At 45.7% G+C, this 15,411-nt stretch overlaps 1 protein-coding gene across 14 annotated transcripts in view; it reads left to right on the top strand.

Moving 5' to 3' along the window:
• Zfp536 (zinc finger protein 536) overlaps window positions 1-15,411 on the top strand; it is a 456,017-nt gene that overhangs the window by 25,927 nt on the left and 414,679 nt on the right. For 2 of the 14 annotated variants that reach the window (XM_017322245.2, XM_017322244.2), the window contains exon 2: window positions 13,997-14,131. The exons of the other annotated variants lie outside the window; for them this stretch is intronic. The gene's annotated coding sequence lies outside the window, so the exon portion shown is untranslated. The remainder of the gene's footprint in view (window positions 1-13,996; window positions 14,132-15,411) is intronic. 14 annotated transcript variants of the gene reach the window in all.

Here is a 15,411-nt window from a genome sequence, read left to right as displayed (position 1 = left end):
TGGAGCATTGCGGATATTACTTCCATCTACTTCACAACAATATCATGCAGGTTCATTAAAATCAACTTCAGTTCGTTTATGTTCTGTCCCCCACTTGTGTGGAGCGATGCAGGGATACATGCCTCCCTTATTTCTGAGTAAGTCGACATATTTATACCCACCTGTGAGGTTCGTGGCATCTACGGTGGGGCCATCAAAGATGGAGCATAAAAGGGACCTGGTAGGAATTTGACTATGTCTGCCTGACAAACATCTGTAGTGATGGAGGTGCAGACAGACAGACAGACAGACAGATCACTGCTCATCCTGCCTCGGTGAATTCTGTGGCATTTATGACTCCGTGTGGGGACATTGGAAGTGTGGGATGGTAATGAGGGGAGCATGGAGGGCGTGTCTGATTATTTTAGAAAGTTTGTGTGAGTCTCATAAAAATAATTCCACTTTAACTCCATCTGTCTCATGGCACTTTAAAGAGGATGGGGAGAGACTGGAAAGGATGACGACAGTGGTGGTGGCAAGAAGCTACAGATCTAGAGGGACGGTCCTGCCCCTGCGGGATTCTCACTCCCCTGCACCCTGAGTGTATTGGTTTTTGATGGCCTAATTGGTACAGGGAGACCCTTGTGGTGGAGTGAAGAAGGCTTCTAGCTGGTGTTTCTAGAGGGCAGTGTGAATGATAAATACTGTTAATATTCAGAAGGAAGAATCGATTTAAAAAAATGTGCCTTTGATTCACTAATCTCTGACATTGAGACATTTTTTTTGAAGTCCGTTGCTATAATTAGATTCTATAAGCCATTTTATGCCTCTATCAAAATTTTAAGAGACATAGAAAATTTAAGTTTTTTTTTTTTTCTGGGGGTCTGGGCTGACAATTCGTCAAATCAATATGAATGATTATGCAGTGGCTTCTGTGTGGGACCAGGGACAGCTTTCCTGATGCTGCCCAGCAGGCCCCAGCCTGGATATTAAGGACTGCTGGTGGATCATTTCTGCCTTGTTTTAGCTTGCTCTTCTCTGCTGAAATGTGGGGGCAAGAAGTGACCAGGTCTGTCATTAGGAACTGGACTGTGTCCTTACTGCCAGTGGTGCTAGTGTGTCCTGGCTGGCTATGGGAAGGGAGGAGACAGGGAGGCTGGGTCACTGGGGACCAGTGGAAGGACACCAACAGCTTTCGATGGGCTCAGGAGAATTGTGGTAGGGCTTCAAGACAGGCAACCGGTAGACAAGCACTGGGAGAGAGCCCTTCCTTAGTCCTGCGGAAGGCAACAAGGTTTCAGCAGATTAGTGAGTCAGAAGAGACAATAATCTTAACTTTTCTTTAACCACCTCCTCCCTAAAGCAGAAGCTCTCCTTGGCGGGGGGGGGGGGGGAGAGGAAGAAAGATCAGTGTGCAGAGAAGACTGATTTAACCACAGTTGAAAAGGGGGGGGGCATGTCACGGAGGCCCTGTGACGATTAGCGTGAAGACGGCTGTACTTTAGCCGGCCTGAAACTTGTTCCTAACAGAATGTTAAAGACCCAGTGAAAAGAGAGATTACGTCTATCTAGTTACACCACTCCTTGATATATGCTCCATGTCACAGCCTCATTGTCTCCTGGGTAAAGACAGAGAGCTCAAATGCCCACTATCTCTCCCCTGGTGCTCCAAACGCTCGGCTTTGAAGTTTTTATAATCCATCTGTCATCTTCTAGCGAGGAGGGCACATGTTCTCTACCACTCAATTACAGAATTCTCCTTTGCCAGCTCCAGTGAGACAGGCAAGAATGTTATGGGTGGTTGAGAGAAACTGTCAGATACACTAAATTCCTGGGATTCATACGGGCAGTGTTATTCCAGGGTAGGGACAGCCTGTCTTATTGTTCAAGTGCATTACAGATACATTTGGCATTGGGCTACAGAGCCTTTGATCCAGCCTCACCGCCCCCCCCACTCCCGTTTGAGAGCCTTGTCTTACATTTGATTGTTCACATTTGAAAAAAAAAAAAAAGAATCATTTAACCCTCCACTGGAATGTGGATCCTGAAATGCAGATTGAAAAGATGACATTTGTTTTTGCTAACAAGAAGCGGGCAGCCCAACTGTGCCGAGCTTGGAAAGTCAGAGCGATTTATTTTCACTTTGATGAAATCAGATCTCTTAAAAAAAACAAAAACAAAAAAAAAAACACAAAACTGCCTTGGGTTTGTTAAGAATGGCAACTAGAGGCAGCCGGAACATCATGCATGGGATGGGTTTTATCATTCTGTAAACAGACATCCTGAGCACCTATTAAATGTTCTGCTGTCTGCAGAGAGTGGAGAAAGTTACCTTGGATGGGATGGTCTTGAAAATGGACAGTTGTGTTTAGGGACAATCTACCTTGGAGTGGTTGGTGTTGCTAGAAGTCCTGTTAACTTCTCAGTCATAGAGTCACGGGTGGTTAAATTCGTTGTCTTATGTGAAATGAGTTTGATGATCTCGGCTTAGCCTCTAGTGGGTATTAATTCACATTATGAAATATCCCAGAATAATTTAGCACCGTGTGGCATAATTTGCATTTTTACTCAAGACCGGGGCAATGGTGGATCTATTCTTTTAGTCTATTCTATGCAAAGAGGCCAGCTCACATTGGTGGCTTTCATGGTGATGGTTTGTGGGACTCGCTGCTAATAATTTGTGGGGAGCAGATGGCATAAGATCTTGGGCATAATAAGACTTTGCAGCTTGGGCTCTGAAACTTAACAAGACATATTTGCAGAGATGCAGTTGCAGTTGAGGTGAGCTCTAGTTTCATAACTCCGCCCAGCAGTGATGTAGCCTGGATGTACGTGCCATCTCACAGACACATATGTGACCCTAAAGAAATACGTGTTGGGATGGAGGCATTCGATGGGTGGACTCTGTGCGCCCCACACTCTATAAAAGAATGTCTTCCCTTTACCAACCACAGAGGGTTTCCAGAAAGGCAAGATACTATTACAGTAATTAATTTAGTGAAACTTCTTAAATCTGATCTTCTGTTCAAACTAATAATGGGAGGATGGGGCGGCTCGATGTCGTTAATTGAAATCTGGAGACAATAAAAAAAATGTCTTTTTGCAACTTCAATACAGCAGTCTGGAACTGTCGGGTCAGGCTGTGAACCAATTTTCTTCTCATTACTTTTGATTTTGGAGTCAATACAAATTTCATCAGTGATTGTAGGGTGCAGGTCTCCGTCTGCACGGCCCCTGTCATGGGAGAAGATGTGTGCGTGGTTGAAAGATTTACAGAAAGCTCTTCTGGAGAGGCTGGACAGGGTAGGAAATGCTGAAGCCTGTGGCCTCCCTTGCCATGGCTCTCGGACCCGCAAAGCTCATAGCCTGCGAGCTGGGGCTGGGGAGTGGGGAGCTGGTGGCTGCCTCTACTTCCTTCCTTTTGGACATTTTCTTCTTTGCTCCCTCTAAGCCTAACTTTCTCTCCGGCCCCCCATTTATATCTCTCCCTTCAACTTACAGATGTGTACAGAGTATTCCTGCGACTCACAGAATTCCAGTCCCCAAGGTAACTTAATTGCAGGACACAGGCTCAACTTTGCAGGACTTGCTGACATTTTGAACACATTCTGAGCCAAGAAGTCTTTTGTGTGGAAATGTGTACCCGGGGTGTACCACGTGACTCCTCATTTTGCCTGTATGGGATTTGCATCTTTGCAAGTCATAGGATCAGCCCATCTATCATCAGATATTGGCCTAACTGGACATTTTTTACGAGCCCAGTTTGCTATTTATGTTAAAAGCAATTCGCAGCAATGCCCTGTCTTCGTGATTCGGTATTGGCAATAGCGACGTATGTTTAATCACATTTTCCATGAGTAATTATCTAATTCACATGATTACCAATATAAAACAGGCAAATGGAACAGGGGTTTAACTCCATCCTGCTTGGGTGGTGACACAGGCACACTGAGGGACCTGGGTGAGTGGAGCATTTGTGAGTTCTGTTTTGCCTCTGCTGTATCGTGGAGATTTTTATTAACAAGCCTTTTGAAGCTGAGCTTGAGGAAGAGAGAGAGGCTATTTGGAAGTCTGTGATAATGCAGTTTGAGGTTCACTCTGTCTGCGTTCTTTGCGTTCGGGGCTGTCCTTTTTGAAGATTTCCGGTAGACGGAGGTCACATTTTTTATTCATGTTGAAAAATATTCATTTATCAGTATTGGTGCAACTGTAAACAAGCGATAACCCGCGAACATCTACAACAGTAAAACTGACAGCATTTGCTTTAATTTTCTGTCATTTTGGTAATTATATCAATCAAGACCCAAAACTAAAATGATATTTTAGCATGCAGTAAGAAATGAGGAATTCAGATCTTAAAAGACCATTACAATTAGCTTTGAAATGTTCGCCATTTTACCATAATTGTTTCATATAGCTTATATGTCTTCATTTACAGCCGAATATTCTGTTGATCTTTTATAAACAAAGTAGCACCCATCTGCTCCTTGAGACACTCCTGGCGCCTATTCATTGCAAAAATAATACATGTCCTAATGACTTCCACATATTTTGAAATCTCCCTTTTGAAATTGGACTTGGCAGATCGTTTGCAGGTACTTGAGTTGCATCTGTTTGCAATTTTGCAAACGCGGAAGACTTTAATGTTGAGCGCTGCAAGAGGGCTATTTTAATCCTCAGATAACATTGGCTGTCATCAAAAGCCACATTTATCTTTTCGAAGGTGGGGCAAATGTTTAATGTTAAAAGACAGTGAAAGGCCAAGGCCAAGTCTGAGGCCTGGGTTACCCCACTTTCGAACGCTGCTCCTTCCATGGTCTCTCCGTGGTCTTCTTTATCTTTTTTTTTTTTTTTTTAATTTAAGTTTTAGCTCCGTCCACACTGCCAAGAGGATGTTTTTGCTGATAGAATGAAAGATCAGGAAGAGAGTAAATCTGAAATAATTGTGAACTCCTGGCTCTCGGGCTCATTACCACCATGTGGCTAGCAGCTGACCAGCTTGGGGTCGACTCTGTTTACAGTGAAGAACTAAACAGAGTGGCGCAGGGGAGTGCCCGACTTGAATGTAGAAGAAGGCTTGCCTCCCAGGGCAGGCTGCCACTCTTTAGGAGGGACGGCAAACCCTGCAAGGCCAGGGTCTGGTCAGCTAGCTGGTGAGGCCCATCTTTGAATGGACGCATCTTTAAATGCATGCTTGGTAAAGGCATCTGGGTAGGTATTTGTTTCTTTGTGTAAACCCTGGAGCTTGAAACCAGTCAGCGAGTGTCTCTTCTTCCTGTCTCTGAGTGAAGCATCCTGTTGCTGGGACCTCAGAATGGAGAGAGAGAGAACAAAACGCTTCCCGCCCTCTGTATTCCCTCTGAGCCTCACTTGGATCTACCTACCGTGTGGGGGGCTTTTCCTGGTTGACCATTTGCCTGTGAAATTTCTCATCAGAGGACAAGAGGTAGGCTGTTTGGGTCAGACAGAAGTAGTTGGCTATGGGAGTATGACCAGCAACTGGTAACAGAAAGGACTTTTTAAAGACAAAGCTGACTCCATCTTCCTGGTGAACTGAGCAATGTCTGCATCTCACTCATCTGGCCCTGGAGGCCAGCATTGACATAAGCGAAGGGAAGCATTTCAAAGACCTTTCTGGAAAAAAAAAGTATCTCATAATAAAGTGTATATTGTAGGGTTTTGCACAGTTCATATATAGTTGGAAATGCCTTTGGGATGGAAGAGTCTACTAGAACCAGAGAGTGTCCTGGTTTTCTTAGTAGGTCAGTATCATTGGATAGATGAATGGTTGATAAATGTCCGTGTTTGTGTTATTAGTAGCTTGTTGAAGAACAAGTTCTATTCTAAATTTTCTTTTCGCCGTTGTTCTTGTGTACTGTAGCATTAAAGGCGCCTAAGACTTCTGGGATAAATCTTTTTTACTTTAATTTTTAGTATTTTGAGAGCTTAATACATGAGTACCATATTCATGTCATTTCTACTTTCTCTTGCCCCTCTCTAGCTCCTCCCATGTTCCCCCAACTCCCTCTCAAATTTATGACCTTGTCTTTAATTATTATTGTTTTACACACACACACACACACACACACACACACACACACACACACACACACACACACACACACAAACACTCTGTTGCTCTTATGTATGTATGCTTAGGGCTGACCACTTGGGATTGAATAAGCTATGGGGGTTCATCCTTGGAGGACAATGACTGTCTCCTCTCTTAGCAACCATTAATTGCCTGTAGCTATTCATCTAAGGCTTAGGCTTTGTCAGATTCCCTCCATCCACTTTGGAACGCCAAGTGGTATTGTCACTGTGCTGGTCTTATTTAGGAGACCACATTGATGGGATGTCATGGGTGTAGCTTTCCTGTCATAGGTAGAAGACACCATCGCACTGTCCATATCCCGGTCCTCTGGCTCCTACAATCTTTCCACCCCCTCCCCAAATGTTTCTTAAGTTTTAGGTGTGAGGGTTGTGCTGTAGCTGTACCAACAGAGGATGAGCACCCACAGTCGGGTGTTCCCTGCATTTTGGCTGGCTGTGAATTTCTGTGGTGGTCTCCATCTACTGTCAAACGAAGATTCTTCGATGACCGTGCGAGCTGCTGTTTATCTGGGGCTAGTCCTGGGAGCTGCTGGGTAAACCTAAGGGAAACCGGGAACAGTTCAGAGTCCCTTGTCTCGTTTTATTTGCAGCTCTGGGGAGAGGGGGTGGTGAGGCGCACAGAGTGGGAACTGGCATCCGACGTTTTTGCTTTTTCTGCGTCATTTATATTCTGATGCTCTCATATCTGGGTGATTACACTTTAAAGAGAAGAGACCTCACACTCCTCAGAGGATCAGAAATCTCATGTTACCAGAGTGATACAGTGGGGAGCAGAGGAGCGGGTCTCTGTCCATACAGTGGCAGGGTCCTGAGAAGAACACAAGGGATGATTTTCCAAGTGGTAACCTGGTTAGAGGGGGGCAGAGGTCACATGGCAACTGGTTAGAAATGCAAATTCACATGCTTCTGCAGTCAGACTCGTGGGGCCTCTGGTGATCTGGCCTGTGTGTGAACTAGCCACCGCCCCCACCCCGAGGTTTCTGATGCACGCCCCAGGGTGAAACTGACAGCCTCAGAGTATATAAAAGAGGGTGGCTTTTCCCCACCAGCTCACTGCTTGATTGCAAGATATTGCAAAACGTAGAGCTGACTGACATCTTAAATATCGTATGCATGCGTGAACTCTGGGGGAGTCCTGCTTTCTGTATTGCAACAGGTCAACATCAGAGTGGCTGATCTGTGACTTCTGCATCCTGTCTCATGTGGTGTTAAGCATCCCTCTGTTCATACTGGGGAGGGATGGCTGTTGTTACTGACGTGCAGCAAACACCCATGTTTCATAGAGTCCCCACAGTTACTTGTTTGAACTTTGCATGTGGGGAAGGAAGACTCTCATCAGGATGGAGGTCATGTCAGTGCAATGTGGGATAGAAGCTATTGTTCTGTGATTGGGAGGCGTGGGCAGGAAGGGTTACTGGTGGAAACAGGAGGCTGGCCACCCCTAACATCTTGGCCATTTGCTTTCTTTCTTTGTCATTTAAAAGCTGTTGTTGTTATTATTATATTTGTATAGGCATTTTGTCTGCATGTATGTCTGCATCACATGTGTGCAATGCCTGCAGAGGCCAGAAGAAGGCATCAAATCTCCTGAAAACTGGAGTTATACATGGTTGAGAGCCACCATGTGGGTGCTGGGAATCAAACCTGGGTCCTCTGCAAGAGCAGCCAGTGCTCTTAATTGATAAATCCCTTACTTTTTGCAACTAGAACTCTCTTGACTATGACTGATACTTTTAGTGGTAAATTCAAGATGGAATGGTAATACAATTCATTGGCTATTCACTCTCAGGCTATTGAGGATTTTTCTCTGGACTGGGAAATGATAAGGGGAGGAGATAACTCTTTATTAGGAAATTATGGCTTGACAATCAGCCATGGCTGCTATATTTAAGTCCCTGGTGAGTCCACAAAGCTTCAACTGCAGAGAAGGACCAGCCAGCTTGGGCAGTGGTGACCTGTCCTCAGTACCTCTAGATTCAGTCCTGTCCCAGGGACACTGAGACCCTCTGCATAGACCATAGGGTCCCTGGCTTGTCTCATCTACGTAATTCTCAGGGGTACTGCTGAGGTCTTTCCAAGTGAGACTTGAAATGTGTTAGGCGATTTTGGTAAATACACAGAGTTTAAGTTTTGAAAGTTAGGTATCGTAAGCCCTATTAGAGAAACATAACTAGCAATATCATAGCTATGACTTCACAGTTATTTCTCAAGGTGAGAGTAAGTTCTAAAAATGACTTGATTTAAAGTTAATTTATAGCAGAGTATTAAGTTCAGGTGGCCCAAGGACAATGGCGAGGAACTGAGCCGTGGGAACGCTGCTCAGGCCTCCTCTTTGCAGCACATCTCCCCGGCAGATGAGGGGAAGCCACATTGGGGTGAGTGCTTTTTGATGGAGTCCCACCCACCCTTGGAGGCTCATGCTGCTCATGGGCACACTTCTGTATCTTTTTGGCAAAGCAATTACTGGCACCGTGGGAGGCCCGCAGGTTCAAAGCTAGTGAAGAAAACTCTAGTTCACCCTTTTCTGAAAAGTAGTAGTTTGGTTTAGGTGGTGCTGGTGGGGTTTCACAAAGGAAAAAAACAACACCAGCCCAGGAACAATGGATAAGAACAGAGTCCAGTTCTTGCCCTTGGCTGAAAGACCCGAAGTGGCAGGGCCAGACCTCAGCATCCTCTCCTCCCCTGTCCACTGCCTGTTGGTTGTCCCTGAGTAGTCCTACCAATATTCTCCAAGGAATCAAAGTCACAGGATCCCTTCTGCTAAGTGGCATTGGGCTGACATGCAGTCAAAGCGTATGTGGTTTCCTAGGTCACAAGGAGTGCTGTCTATGATACCTGCCTGCAGGCTGTGCTTACTTAGATTTCTTGCTTTGAGGCTATGGCAACCCCTGTGCTTCTGAGCTACTGTGTGAGTTCACTGGAGAGGGAGAACTCAACCATAACCCCCTGCTCAGGAAGCAATTTGTCCAGGGTCTGGGTGTATCTTTCAGGACCTGTGAAGGGTGCTCAGTGCGCAGAGAAATGTGTATCTTTCAGGACCTGTGAAGGGTGCTCAGTGCGCAGAGAAATGTGTAGATGGTACCTAATGGGGGAGCAATAGCGTGTCTTTCCTACAGTGATAGGGACTTCACCCTCAGAAGGGATGTTCTAATTCTGCCATGCTTACGCTCAACCAACCCCTCTGTCTAGGCTGCTGGCTGGGTTTGTTTAGTTCAATCTCTGGAACTTTCCAAGGATGACTGTAAGGAGGATGAGATGGGTTTTAAAGTTCCGATAAACCTGAGCCTCCCCACTCCCTGCAAATAGAGGGATAACACAAACTCCCATGGAAACGACCTATCAGAGACAGGTAGGCAGACTGGGAGCCCATGTGATCAGTGTGAGCACTCAGGAACAGGCAAATTCGGAGATGGCTTCTGCATGGCAGAGGACCCTTCGAGGGGAGACTTCCCAGGGGCATTAGATAAAGCAGGAGAGTGGGGATGGCCCCAAGGAGATGGCCCAAGTTTTCACACAGTGTTTGACACATAATAAATGTTCAGTAAATACCAGTTATTTAACTGAATGGGATCATAGCCTTGGTCTATTTGTGGGTATGAGAGCCAGTCTAGTAATCTTGGAAAGAACATATGGTGTTTCTGACTTGCCCTGGAGCTTGGAACCCTGGGGCCCCTGGCGATCTGACCCTCAATGCTGTAGAATTAATGCTGGTACCTGTTCGAGGCGAAATTTCAGAGCATCCCTGGCATGTAAAGATAGAAAGGTGGACAATGACCATGAATGAGGACACTGTTCTCTCTACCTCGTAGCCCTACTCCTCTGGAGGGCAAGCTCTTTCCTGAACTACTACTCCCCAGCTCAGCCCCATGTCAAGCATGTCTGTGCTCATCAAGTCCTCAGCTGCTCCCTTGGTAAGCAGACAGGTCCCGCCGCCACAGGTCTGCGCGTGTGCACGTGCGCGTGCGCATGCTTGCTTGTTTTTCTGTTTGTGGATGACAATTAGACCTCATTTTCCCTTTGTTGTGTATCTCCAAGTAAGTAAGCCTTCCACCTGGCTTCCTTCTGAAGCATCTTCCTAGAAACTCCTAGGCTTAGATACACACACACACACACACACACACACACACACCCCGAGGCATCCACACAGAGGCACACACACACAGACACACACAGAGAAAGAGAAAGAGAGACAGAGGAGATAGATAGATAGATAGATAGATAGATAGATAGATAGATAGATAGATAGAGAGACAGAGAGAGAGAGACAGAGAGAGAGACAGAGAGGGAGAGAGACAGAGAGAGAGACAGAGACAGAGAAAGAGAGAGAGAGCAACTACTTTGGGCTAGATCAAAAAACTTCATAAGAAAATAAGATCTAGCAACTCAGGCATCCAGGAAAGAAACTCTCAGTTTTACTTCCAAGTTTGGCAGCCGGGTGAACTTGAAAGGTTAGCTATGAATAAGCATAATCAGATCTTTCTTTTTGTCCATATTTAATTCAAATGCGACAGCTCCATGTTGACTTCTAATACAGAAAGGCCACCCACCATGGTGGCACTCCCAGCCAATGAAGCCCGGCTGGCGAAAGCTTTCTTAAACGGTGCTAATCAGCCCGGAGAGGCCTGCCCTCTATCCCCATCAGTATTCTGAATTCAGATGTGCTGATAACCCGAAATTGAATGTGTCAGGATGCAGACCTGTGAAGGAAGGGTGGGGGGAGCTCTAGCCTAGAGGAGCTGGAGACTAGGAGACAATGCCTGGGGCGGGGGTGGGAGTGGGAGTGGGGGGGGGACCTGCATGCTTGCATTCTTCCTGGCCCTTAGCATCCCCTCTTCAACTGGTGTGTGTGTGTGTGTGTGTGTGAGAGAGAGAGAGAGAGAGAGAGAGAGAGACAGAGACAGAGACAGAGACAGAGACAGCGACAGACAGACATACAGACAGAGAGGGAAGGGAGTAGAGACAGACAGAGATAGACAGAGAGACATCAAGACAGGAGAGAGAGAGAGAGACAGAGAGAGAGACAGAGAGAGAGACAGAGAGAGAGACAGAGAAAGAGGTTTTGTACAGGGCCAGGAACAAAATGGAAGCTTTCAAGTTCTGAAATATTTATAGGGTTAATTTAGATCTTGTATATGTTGAAGGAATCAACAGATATTTTGGCTGCTAAGGGGTGAATGGATAATTTGCAATTAATTTTTCTTTTCTTAAGCCATGGCTATTTTAAAACCTTTCTCCCACTCTCTCATATAAGAGACAGACAGACACCCACACCCACCCCAGTCTGTTGAGCACGTCTCACAGGGAAGTTTAACAAAAGAGTCGCTATTGTCACTGTCCCAGCCGGCAGCAGTGCAGCTGAGGGTCAGTTGCTATTTCTATTTTAAACCTTGATTTTTGCAAAGTTTGTCTTTTGACTGTTCTCATTCTAATCAGGCTTAGTTGGGGGATCTGCTCCAAGCTCCACACCAGACTGTGAGGACAGAGGACGATAAGCTGAGGGGAGGGGTTAAACAAAAGTTCTGCACTGTCAAGTGTGTGTGTGTGTGTGTGTGTGTGTGTGTGTGTGTGTGTGTGTATGTGTGTGTGAGTGTGCTCTCGAGAGGCATGGAAAAAGACAAAGACAGAGAAACAGAAAGAGGGAGGAAGAAGCCCAGGATTGTGACACAGGCCTGTAACCTCAGCACTCAGGAGGTTGAGGCAGGAGGATCAAGGAGTGGGGTTCATAAAGAGTCCCAGGCTGGCCTGGGCTATGTGTTGAGATGCTGCATCAGAAATCCAAGACTGTGTGTGCAGCTCAGTGATAAAGTACCATTTAGCAGGGAAAGTTTTTCTTGTGATAATATTTCCACTTGCCTGTGAATCCTTGGCATCTTCAGGCCACTGCTTCTCCAGTGTGACTTCTGTGCCCAGACCTGCATGTCCGCTGGAGACACGGTGACAGCGTCTCTAACCTCATGAGGTGTTCCACCCTTCAGTCTAGCCCCAACACGCCCCCATCCTCTGGAGCCCCTGCTGCCTGCTTTTCAACTTGGCCTGGTGATGTCTTGATCAGCTCCTGTGCCATCCTGCCTCTGCAGCCCCACCCCCTGCAGGTCAGGCGGCGTCCCTCCTCTCCTCTGCCTGCTCCATAGAGCATCTGTCATTCTGTCTTGCTTTAGAAACATCTGCACAATCTCGTCCCTCCTGCAGTGACAAGCTCCATGGGGGTTGGGCACAGAGCTGGGTAGGTGCTGGGGTGGGGTGGGGTGGGGGGGATACAGGAGGAGGTGAGATTGCTTAAAATTGCCTCCCTTCAGGATTCCTGAGACCAGTACTTAAGGCTCGCCATATGCAGAGAAAGGAGCAGTGTGAGAGAGGAGGTAGCATTGGCAACATGGTCAAGAAATTCAGGAAGCCTTCTTTTCTTTTCAACTTGTCTTGCCTGAGCTCACCCTGCCACTTCCCATCTGCAAAGGGATGCAGAGATGCCCTGTCACTCCGGTTGATGCCCTTTTCTGCAGAACTCATAGGGGTCACTCTGTCAGTGGGTAGGGAGAAGGTTCCAGTGTGTAGTTCCTCATGTCTGTCCCCAGAGATCAGGGATTGTGGCCAGAGAGGTGGCACCACTTGTCCGCTGTCCAAGGATTCTTCCTGTGGTTTGGACCCAGCCATGGCTTCCCCAAGGGAACGGTTGGCATGTGTTTAATTATTCATTGGTATTTCTCGTCTGTATCTCTCTGCTCTTTGATTGTTTTGTCTTTGCCTAAAAAATATTTATTTGAAATTCTGTGATCAAAGACTGAAAAACAAAATAGAGCAGGATATTAAAATGAAAAAAAATTTAAGGAGGTTGGAATGTCAAGATCATTTTTATTAGAAAAGTTTACAAGATGAAGCTACGAATTATTTACGTAAACGTCATATTTCAGGCACAAGGCTCCCAGCTGCGTTCTGGTGAGTGATACTGGCTGGTATAACCTGGATTTAAAACACCCCTACTTAAGGCAGGAAAAAAAAACCCAGCCATTTTAATTAAAATTAATGGATTTTTTCCTTGATCATATTTTAACACACACACACACACACACACACACACACACACACACACACACACACACACACACACACACACTCACATCTGTGTTCAGAATTGATAAAGAAAGTCCTCTGGTTAAATAATCCACTTTTGTCTGGCAGCGGAATCGGCTATAGAGGTGCAAATGTGCAGAAAGCTATTTGGAAATGCATCCGAGTAGTTGTCAGGTTTTATTATGCAGGAAGGTGTCATGTTTGTTACGAAGCTGAGTGCAGATGGCAGAGTGGAAGAAATGGATCACTAATTTTAACAATGATTAATGAACAGAGATAGAAAATGAATTACATTGGACTATCGGAGGCAAGAAATATTTTTGTGAAAATTTTTTGAGTCATCTGCCGTGCTGTTCTCTGCAAATTATTTTCAGAAATTCTATATGTTGTCAACAGTTGACTGCATTTTCCATTACTGTCTATTTCTGTTCTTAAGTACTTTTGTGTTATTAGAGATACATAATTTCAAAATACCAATACATTCCTGATTACTTAGAGAAAATATATGTAGCAGTGTGACTGTGCCATAGATGCGAGCCATAAAAGTCCTGTTTTATAATAATCTTTCATTCTTCCTCATTTTATCACTACATTAGGGATGTTTGATAAAAAGGGAGAGGGGGAGGGCTGGGGCACCAGCACATGCAGAATAAGGGAAGAGCAGGAGCACAGGTAACAATGCAAATGGGGTCCGGAGGCTTCACTGTGGTCCTCAGCTCCCACCAGCCCTGCCTCTCTCTGTGTTCTCTGCCTGTCATTCTGGGAGGCATGGTGGGTCCATGTCCTGGTGCTGGCTCCCTGTACCTAATGACCCATTCTTTCTTGGCTTCTGCAGGTGAATCTAGCCATCGCGTGTAGACACGGGAACTTACCACCAGCCTTGAAGTTGCTAAGTAATGTTTCCCTTGGATAGACTTGAATCCAATTTCTTGGCTCCAGTGGTCCTGGTCTTTTGATTGGCTGTCATGAGGTAGCCTCTAACTATATATCCTGAACTTTGAATTTGCCATGTAGATCTTGTGATCTTCCTATCTCGGCCTACTGAGCGGGTGGGATTATAGGTATGGACTACCATCCTTGGCTGACATTTAAATTTCGGGGTTCTATCCTTTTCTTTTTCAGCATTACCAGCGATTGTGATGTGTGTGTATGTAAATGAATTCTGCTTATTTGGATATGATACCCACTTTGGCAGAAGAGATAGTTCTGTGATTACTTAGGGACAATAAGTAGTCACTTCTTTTCTTTTCTTCCTCCTACCCTTCTTCCTTATCTCTACTCACTTTTGCTATCCCCTGCTTCTCTTTTCCATCCTCCATTCTCCCTATGTCCCCTCTACCACCAAGAAGATATTACCCATCTTTAATATATTGGCTTCCAGTCTTCTTAATTTCCCAAGATCCTTTGTAATTGAGAACTAGTCAACTGGTAGTTAGCACTTGGTGATCTGTCTCAGTCACAGCTCACTCAGGCTGTCGACATTAGCCTGTTCCCACCCGCACTATTTGATAAGTGGCTTAGATGCTCATTGTAGAACTGTGCATATAGAATGGTATAGCTCTGCTGTAGCTTTGACAGCCCCAGTCTTTCCCTAGAGGAATTTTCCAAGTTCAAGAGGGCAGGGAGCTGTCGACCCTCCCAGGAGGCTGGCTGCCCTGGGTCTGGCTTTTGCACGTGGCAAAGCTGCCTCCCGGGAGCTGCCTGGTGTGGGAACAAACCCGGACATGCAGTAACTATTTCCTTCTCCTGCAATCGAGCTTTCCTCCTTCCCAACTTGACTGTTTTATTTATGCTCTTGACCTGTAAAAACAAGCAGGCTGTTTAAAAAGCAAAAAGTACTTCCCATGATTAGAGTACTTGGTGGAGATAAATTGCAGATGAAGAGGACATTCCTCACTGCTCCAGTAGCAAGTGTCAGGGAGGTTTTCTTCTTGAGAAAGGAAGGCCCCTCCGTGAATCTGAGCTCCTATAGCTCACTGGGCTTGGGGTCACCAAGCAAGGGCTGATCTATCTCCCCTTCCCCACTTTGTTTTGCTCCTGGGTGCTGAAGTGAGCCTAGTGGACACGTACGACACATTTGCAAATGTTTCAGAGTCAAATAGTGTGCATATAATTATGATCCTGATGGGAAACACTCAGGGAAAACATCTAGGAAAGAAATCGGGATTCCTCCTCAAGTTACTAGCAGATGCTAAACACCAGGAAGCAGGCAGCCTTTCCTGAGCAAGGTGGAGGGATGTTCCTGGGAGC

Source organism: Mus musculus, chromosome 7 (assembly GCF_000001635.26).
Source record: "Mus musculus strain C57BL/6J chromosome 7, GRCm38.p6 C57BL/6J".
NCBI classification, from domain to species: Eukaryota; Metazoa; Chordata; class Mammalia; order Rodentia; family Muridae; genus Mus; species Mus musculus.
Note: the sequence above shows the minus strand (reverse complement) of the source record. Positions and strands in the feature narration are given on the sequence as shown.